The sequence below is a fragment of the Salarias fasciatus genome, chromosome 23, assembly GCF_902148845.1.
Source record: "Salarias fasciatus chromosome 23, fSalaFa1.1, whole genome shotgun sequence".
NCBI lineage: Eukaryota > Metazoa > Chordata > Actinopteri > Blenniiformes > Blenniidae > Salarias > Salarias fasciatus.
The window spans coordinates 18721406-18731357 of NC_043766.1; positions in this window are offsets into that span (position 1 = coordinate 18721406).

Consider the following 9952-nt stretch of genomic DNA (forward strand, 5'->3'; position numbering starts at 1 on the left):
TAATAGCTTAACAGGAGATTGTCCAAATATCAGTCTGAAAAACTTAACAAAGAAATACCCATTACTTGCGCTGATATTCAGCTGAAAGCTTTGGAAATCACTAAACAGCTGAACATACCCACAACTGAGTTCAAAGTCTATGTTCCATTGATGCTCCGAATTGGACTGTGCATGCATTGCAGGACTTCTTTCCCGGCACTTCCCCACAGACTTCAGAGAGAAGCTACTGATTCTGATAGAAGGCTGATTCGCTTTGAGATGGTAAATTGGAATTAGAAAGACCTGGAGGCCATGGTTTGTCATGTTTTCTGCATTTATTTAAATAACTTAGTTGGAAATGTTATTGTATATCAAGAAACATAAAAAGAAAATACTTCACTGCGTCTGTTATTCAGGCATCATAGGTGCCATTTCTGAGGGTTACAGATTTTCATATCTCTCCCAGAGTTACAGTTTTCAGCAAAAAACTCTGAATCATAAGCACCTGGTTATTCTCTTTCCAGTCAAAATTAATCACTTTTACTGGATTCAGTTTACAAGCTGAGGCTTGTAACTTTTTTACCCCCTTGACAATCAGTGTTTTCCCTTGAACGTTCCCATAGCTGGCAATATTTAAGAGTGATTTGCTGAGGGCAAATGAATTGACAGGTTGAACATCAATAATCGTTTGTTTTACTGCACTGTGCCTCTGTTGACCTTAGAAAAGTTGCATTAACATATTGCTAATTTGCCAATTCATGCAAACTACCAGTGATTACATGTGTGAAACAATAACTATGGAAGTGAATGATTATATCGTGGATTTGAACTGCAGCCTATAACATTATGTTTTGAATTTGTCTCGGCCCTATGTTTTAAATCTTTTTTTTTTTTTCTCCTTTTTTTGTAAGTGCAAGACATGCGAGTTTCATCCTCTGTTGTTTTGGGACCAGGTTACTGAGAAGCCTTTGTGAGCTGTTAAAGTAACAGTGCACAGTTTATACCATTATGAGCAGAGTTAGGCCAACTGAAGAAGAGTGGGACATTCACATGTCAAAAATAAAAATGTCAAAAAAGTTTTTTTTTTGTTTTGTTTTTTTTTTAAATGACAAAAAAAAAAATAAATAAAAATTTGAAGACTGCACCACAGAGACAAAAATAAAGTGGAACAAAAAAACTCAATTTTTCTTTCCTCTCTGTATGCCACTCATGTTTTTGGGGACTTAAATCTTTTATTTGTGGAGACCTTAGTGTAATAGTGTCAATTATAAAGACTCAGTCTTAGTGAGAGTACATATTGGTTACTTTTGCTGGTTGACTAAGTCTCCAGGAAATGAAAAGAAGTCAGTGCAATGTGTTCTGGAGTGATGGAAACATGACAGTGAGTGTAAGAAGACAGTTCAGCTCTCTTGGTGAACAGTAATTTAACTTCTTTAGAAGAGAAAGTCAGTCTCATTGTTCTTTCTTTCCAGTGTTTGGATGACACTTTGATGCCTGTCTGTTCAGTTGCAGCACATATTCATGCTGAAATGACAAAAAAGCTGTTTTCATCCTCATACATCAGTGCGTCAAAATAACATGGAAAGAACTGGCACGGAGAAGATGAACAAAAACATTCTTTTGAACTTTTGTTGTCGTTATTTCAAAATTGCACAGAATTTATTACAGTCTATTATGATAAATGTTTGTGAACATTCAAACATCAAATCCTTGCGTAGATTGAAGACTTTTTTTCTGGCCTGCTGTGGGACCAAATAATATGAACCATAAACAGGCCGGAAAAGTTTTTGTTGTTATGTGGCTCATGTCATGGACTGTCGGGACTCTATGGACTTAAGAACCACCATCGCACAACACCCAGCCAACGATATATTTTATTGAAGTTTAATGTACGTTTCTGTTGCAGAACATGATCTTGTTCTGTTCTGCTTCCCTGAGGTTATGTACGTGGTTGAACTTCTTCCTCTGTCATCATGGCTGACCTCTGGTTTAAAGAAGAAAGGGATAGCCGAACAATGGACACCTGTTTCAGCAAACCAACCTGCGTCTGCTTCAACCTGTCTCTGTGTTGTTGTGGAGAGAGATACACTAAATATGCATACAATTTATCCACTGACTGCTATTTCTAGTTATTTTCAATGATAATGTATTAAAATAAAACTGTAGGGCCGGACTGATTTGACAACTGGTTAAACTTTCTCTAAATATCCACTGAAAACTTTGTTATTGTGGGTAGTTTTGCACTTTCCAACATGTCTTACTGTGCAGAAATATAATACAATGGTGTTTTAAACCTTCCCATATGTCTTTACATTCTTTCTTTCTTTTTTTTTCATTATTATTATCATTATTTTCTGGACAGTTTGACAAGTGTCAAAAGAAGCGCTAAAATGCAGTCCAGGCACCATTCCAGCAATTACACAAGTATAAAACACACTCATCACATTGTTTCTCTTTTCATTTTATAGACTGAAAATTTAAAAAATAAGGTTTTTTTTAGTTTTGCATAGATTTGCATATGACAAACAATCTGCCACTGGAGTGATGTCCTCAAGTCTTGTTGTCTTTGTGAAGTTGCTTGGCAACCAGTAGTACAAATAAACTGTGTTTTGGCAATCAGCAGTTAGTCATGAAACATTAAGTTTTTTTTTTTGTTTTTTTTTTTTTTTTTTTGATAAAGTGTTCATTTCAAGGAAAACAACCAAAACAATGTCTTGTGAAATTTTCTCTTGGCATATCAGTGATGGAATGAAAATAGACATTGCATAAAATTGCAGTGCTCCTAATGATAAATCTCATTATGTGTTTGTTTATTTATAAAACAAAATGAAGCTTGCATGAAAAATGTGACCCAAGTGGCCCTCCTGATTTTCTCCTGTCAGAATTTCTAAAAGAATAAACAAAAGGGGTTTTGGATTAAACTGATCACTTCATGCAATTAGCAAGAAATTAACTCACCTCATTTTCAGTGTTTTATGCATTTCCCAAACACAATTCAAGAAAGGTATAGAAAAGATCATTTATACATAATAAAGGAAAAAAATTATTTTTCTTCTGATATTTTATTTCCTTTGCCCGTTGTTCATATTTCCGTTTTGTGTTTGCCACATGTGAGTAGGAGCTGGAGCGAAGTCTGGGAAGCACAGTAGCTCTTGTGTTAATAAAGAGACAGGCCATAATACATTGTCTCTATCATTTTGTTATTGTTTTTCTCATGTCCCAGTGGCCTGTTGATTTGAGTCAAGCGCTAAGTGGTTGTTAATGGCATGAACATGACTGTGTTTTTAAAATAGCAGACTGCCCATTAGACTGGTATTAACAAGGTAATGGCCTGTTACTAAACTACTGAATGACATTGTTGCTGCCACCAAGCTGAGCTGATGCTCACTGTGGGCATGCACACACACACACACACACACACACACACACACACACACACACACACACACACACACACACACACACACACACACACACGCACACACCCACCACAATCTTTCCATGCACAAGTAAATGCAAATGGTTTATCTACTTTGTATGTATGTGATAGACGAGAGAGAAAAACAAAACTACAGCATCAAAGTGATTTAGAGCAACTTTCTGTTGTTCTATAGACGAGAGAGGAAAAAAGGAGAGAGATGAGACACTAGAAAATAGGTTCAATCTAAGAGAATGGTGAGGAAAAAGACGGGCTGAAAGATATAGCTGGGAGGTGTGACGGTAGTTATTAAAGCTGGGATGCGCTATGGTTGTTTACCTCAGCCTGGCTGTATTGTTGTGACTTAGAAATTATTGATAGAAAGGAAGAGATGGAGTAATAAAGAAGCACACATCTGTTCAGTCTGTACATCTGACTGTCTGTCTGCTTTTCTTGTCAAATTGACTTTAGTTACAGTCTCTCTGTAGAAATCAACAGTGGAATGAATCGCATATAAGAAGAAAGCGCGTCCTTTCTCCACAGTTCTTCCATACAGGTGCAGGTGTTTGTGTATTATATGTTGCTTTGTGTACATGTATCTTCTTTGTGTGCGTATGTGGTGTGTTGAATTCTCCAAATACACAACTATGTACAGTACACACAGATGCACACAGACACACTGTAGGGCAGCGACAGGGCAGCACAGTGGGGGGTATTTTCCTGGGAAATCATTTCTCCCGCGCTTTTCTTCCTATTTGTAACTTGTCCTTTCAAGCAAGACGGCCCTTAAAGTTCAGTGGCGCATTCTTCAAAAAAGGCTATTACTGGCTGCCTCTGATTCTGTATCATGCCGTGCACAGACCAGCCATCCCTCCTTTTTATGTTCCTCTCCTCCTGTCATCATTTTCTGAAGGCAAGAGAGGAGAAGTCAGGGTTTTAGAAAGGCCTGTGACCAATGCTTTCAAACCCTAAGCAGTCCCCGCCTCTGACTTTGCGCCAAACGTCCGTATCATATCGCTAAAAGGGCCTATTGCTTTTGATACTTGACAGAGCTGCCTCTTTGTCTCTCTCTTAGTGAATCTCTGTCTCGCCCTCTGTGCCAACTGTCTATCACACTCATTCTCACTTAAAGGGCTTTCATAAAACAGTGTGTGACTGTAAGAGATACAGGCTGTGTCCAAAAGGCATGAACAAAATCATGATGCTGTCGTGGGCCCTGAAGATGGCACAAAGGAGAAAGGCTCTCTCAATGATACGTAATGGTCAGCGGTCCAGTTTGACGCCACACTTTTTGACTCCTCTGTTCAGTTTTAAATAACTGATATGAAAAAAAAAAAAGAAAAAGATCAACACTGTATTGATTTTAAGTAGCTCAGTGTCTTACAGTTACCCTGTCACCTCCAAACCTGAAGCCCTCAGTTCAGCTCAAAGGCCCTCCTGGCGTGGGGTTTGCATGTTCTCTGTGTGGCTGGGTTTGCTTTCACCGCATACTCTGGCTTCATCCCACAAGCATGCTTATTGGTGAGACTATGTGAGTATGTATTAGTCTCACTTTGTTAACCTACTTACAAAGTGGCAACTGTTTCAGGCATAGCCTGCAATTTCAAGCTTGATCAGGTGTTTAGACTCACGCTTGCCTAAAACAGACAGTTGTCTCCCTCACATGTATCATTTGAGAGGAAGAAAAGCCTTGGAGTACTTCACTATATACTAAAACTGGAAACACTTGTGTCAATAATATACACAACATTTAACATCAGCATAGCTGTAAAACCATGTGGAGGAGTGAGTCATCTCCTAATTTCAATATCGTTCTATTCCCAATCTCACTTGTTGAACTGTCTGATGGCAAGACACTGAAACCTCAGCTGCCCTCAGGAGTGTGAGACCACCTGCTGTGGCAGTCATCACCATTGGTGTGTGAATGCCTATGTTCATGATTTCAAATGGGTGAGTATGATTGATTACGAAGAGGGCTCAAGCTAAAACGTCCATCAAGACCCAGCTGCCAGCAACCCTACACCGTGCTGAAGCCACATCACCTTCATTTGCAATAAAACTGCTATTGAGCATGAATGCCTCAATGTTTTTTTTTTTTAATACATACCTTTAAATAGATAAATAATTATGCCTGAATAGAACAGGCTAATAAAAAAAACAGACCCAATGAAAAACGGTAGCTCATTCAGACATGGTTTGTTCAGCTTGGTTGTCAAACAGGGACGTTAAATTAGTCCAGTGATGTAGAAGAGCACTCTGTCTTGTGTGAGTGTGTGTGTGTGTGTGTGTGTGTGTGTGTGTGTGTGTGTGTTCTCGTATTTCTATCCTTGTTGGGGCCAAATGTCCCCACAAGGATAGCAAAACGTGAAACGACGTGCCTTGTGGGGACCTTTTTCCGGTCCTAAGTAGGAGAAACAGTGTTTTCTTGACCATGTTGTTGTTACTGAAAAAAGTAAAAGTGCAAAAACATTTCTTTAGGGTTAGGCTTTGTTGTGGTGTGGGTTAGGGTTAGGGTAAGGGTCAGGGTTAGGGGCTAGACATGAATGGGAGTCAATGGACGGTCCCCACAAGGATAGAAATACAAGACTGAGCGTGTGTGTGTGTGTGTGTGTGTGTGTGTGTGTGTGTGTCGGCTCAGTGTTATCACTGCTGCGTGTGATTATCGGCACAATAAAGTACACATTGGACCACATTTCTCAGAGGTGACATAAACTGGAAACTTTCAGCCAGAGAGGGCACTGAAATACCACTCTGCTCTTTAAGCATCACTTCAAGCTTCAGTATCCTGCCAGAAATTTTAATAGTGTATAAAAGAGGTAAGTCATATATATCCACTTCAGTATTAATTTGTGACCAGGTCCAGAACTCATAGTGGTCATTCTCTGCTTTGTGGTCAATAATTACCTGAAGGTGAAGCCCTGCCTTTCACCACAACCTCCCCATTAAGATAATTAGAAAACCCTTCAAATTGGACTCGAATACTGACGGCTGGATAGCAACTTGTTTAGGATCAGAATGTTTCCCCTCTTTCCCATCTCTCTGATCCTCGTCTCCCTCCGTCATCGTGTCTCACTCTGTCACTCCCATCGTCTGTGACCTCCACTGTCATTACGGCTGCCCTTGAGGAGTCGAAATCTCTCCATTTCACAGGGACCAGCCATAAGGGGGCTTGATTGCGGCAAATTGATCCATAATCACACAGTGCTCAGAGCTTTTTATCCTGCTGCCACTTCATCTCCACTTAAGAGGACCGCTGCTGGCATATTTACATGCTGTCTTCTCAAGGGTTTCCTTTGCACCCACCCTTCTTTCTGTCTCTTTTTCCTCTTTTTTCCTTCTCTCTCATTTTCTCTTTATTTCTTTCTCCCTTGCTTCTTTTTCATTCCTTTGTAACCCTTCCAATTTGCTTTTCTCTCCTTGTGTCAGTCCCTCCTCTTTTTCTGTCTAGATGTGATGCCAGTCGAAGTGTTAACATGTCATTGTTGAGCCACCATTTAGCCACTCTCTCTCTCTCTCTCTCTCTCTCTCTCTCCCCCCCCCTCTCTCGCTCTATCGCTCTCTCTCTCAGCGACACATGCTGTGACACATCTTTGTTTGACCAGCGTATCTCTTCCTTTGATTGCACTCTTCAGCTACATACACAACCGAATGGTCTCAAAGGCCAAAGATGTGGAGAGGAATTTTAGTGGGGAGGGGGCTCGTGGAGATAAGAGATATTAGACATAGATGGAAGTGTAGGGAAGCAACTCCTATGTTAGGGTCTCATCATAATTTATTTCTTTTGAATATTTTTTTTTCTTTCTTACTTCTTTGCAAATGAAATTACTTGGAACATTGATGTGATTTTGATTGGTGGTTTGTAATCACAGTAAAATCTGTAAGTTCTACAAGGTTGGCATTGTATGGATTTTAAATTGCACTTTTAACTTTTTGTTCACCAAACACTTTCAACACACTCAATATTTAAAGTACTGGCCGTTTGAACACTACTTACAGTACTATTTTGTGCTCTGCAAAATGTATCTATTACAGTAGGAAATGAAAAAGATAATACCACTGATACACCTGAGCTCCCATAACAGCTGAGCAACTTTGTAGTTTTTGGTTAAAGAAGTACATAAAACCTGAAAATCAAAGATGTGCTTTTCACTAATTTGTTAGGTAAACTGGCATTGAAAAGTTGAGTTCACACAAGAACACTTTCTATAAACAAGGAAGTTATCTCCAGAATCACTTCAATCAGGGCCTCAATATTCCCCATATAGCAACGTCCAAAATACAGCCAGTGGCTTCCCCACCGGTGCGTGTCTCAGAGTCATATCGGTCACGACACCAATCAATGGCTTCTCCAATTCATTTACCGTTTCTGCCAAAAAAGAGAAAAAAGTTGCTCTTCTGGGCCAGACTTTGTTTGATTTTCAGAGAAATGTTCATAAAAGCACAGAGCATTCCTGTGAGCTGAGCCCCAGCGTGGAAGTCAGCTCTGCACCGCATTGTTTACATACTGAAAATCATGCGTTATTGTTCAAGCATGTGCACCATGATCATAGTTTATTGATCTGTGTATGTTTTGAGTGAAGGTGATGAAATGTTCATTTTTACAGCTCCATCATGCATTTCAATCTTTGAAGAAGACTTAAGGAGAGTCATTTATAGCAGAAAATTGAACAGAAAAGTATAACTTAAGCAGAATACTCATTGAGAAACTGAGCTGAAAGTTTCCTCTTAGTTTCAGTGTTTTTCTAATTCCTAAGTGTCAACAGATGTTCAACAATGTATAACAACCACGTGGAGTCTATATAAATACAAATTAATGTATGATTAATTCCAGCAGAAATACAAATTCAATAGACGTAAACAAGACATGCAAAAAAACAAAAAACAAATGCACCTTGCATAAATGTGTATTATTTGTTTCGCCAAAACATTTTTTTTAGCACAACAATGTATAAAAATTAATACCAGTTATATACAAAAAACTGAATTTGATTGAGACAGAAATTCAGGTATATTAAACTGAATTAAAGGTACTTCAGGCTGTCTTTCGTGCTGATCTTTCCGGATGACAAATGACTTTTTCTCCAATTTGATTTTTATAACAACTATTTGTTGATGAAATTTCCCCTATTAACCATTACATCATGGCCACTGACATGTGAAAATTATAAAACTGGTTATTTTTAATTGTTGCATTTGTTAAGCACTGGGATAGACCATCTGGCAGTTAACATGTTTTTCTCCAAGGTTTGTGCGTTTGAAGTGGCAAAAATGGACGAGCTCGCTGTTTTGCCAATTTCCAACTTGTGATGGTGAGAACAGAGCATCTCTTATGAAGCGCTGCTGCTCCGCAGTGGTCAGTGTCGATCAAAACTAGAAAGAAAACCTGTGAACCACTGACAGGGTCATGGGCTGACGAGGTTCACAGATGCATGTAACTCCATGGAGGCCTCACCTCACAACTTACAGGACCTTGAAATATCTGCTGGTAACATTTTGGTGCCAGATACCACAGCACACCTTCAGATGTTCAGTAGAGTCTCTGCCTCAGGATGTTTTAACAGCAAAAGAAACCCTTTAGGCAAGCAGTCATAATGTTACTGCTGATAAGTGTCTGCTTTCCCTTTTTTTGATAAAACCATGCCCATGAGTAATTTTGATCAAATTTGTGGTGACTGAGTCACTTTAGAAAGAAAAACAAATGTCGCTGTCAGAGAAGAGCTCTGTGATGAGACTGGTTTGATAGACATTAAAGTTTGCCTCACTAAAATGAGATAAATGCCTGTAGTGTCTCATAACAACTGAAACAATATTACATTTATCACACTCAATATTTTTGACGGCTTCAAGCGCACCATCTGGGCCTTGACTTGTAAAGTTGTAAGTTTGTGGGTGGAAGTTTGAAAAACAGCAACAGTTTTAGAAGTTGGTGTGTTTTTATCAAGCAGGCTGTAGGTTTTGTACCTATGCAAATGTTACGCACTCACCTGTACATGCTGTTCTATGCATTTATTCCATAGTAACCCTCTCACTGCAGCCTATGGTCATGAGCCTTGCGTCATTACTAAATTCAACAATTTACCAAACATTTCATTGTCATGTTTGTGGCGAGAACTATGGGAGAAATGAGATCAAATATTTTTTAGAGTCAGATTTTGAAGGAGCTCAGTAAAGTTTTATGTGTTGTTTCCAGCTTCTCTTTGTTCTCTCTGCCTCAGTGTGTGTTTCACTGCCTCCCTTTCTCTGTTCGGTCTTTTTTTTATCATATCACTCATCCTCTGTGTTTCTGTCCCCAGCATCTGTCTGTAAATATATACTTCCTCTGTAAGATTCTCTCATTTTCACTTCAGAGAAAACAACAAAGGATGCATTTCATGACAATTAGCAATGCTTACACAATGACTTGCTCTTTCCTCTCCCGCCGCCCTTGTCCCTCCTCCCTGCTTAGAGAGTTCAGGTTGTGTAATGTGTGGTGTGAGAAGTGACAAGGAATGCTTTATGAATGTGTGAGGAGGCCTTGGCAGCACCCCTACCTCCCCACAATAAGATGAGCTGAAT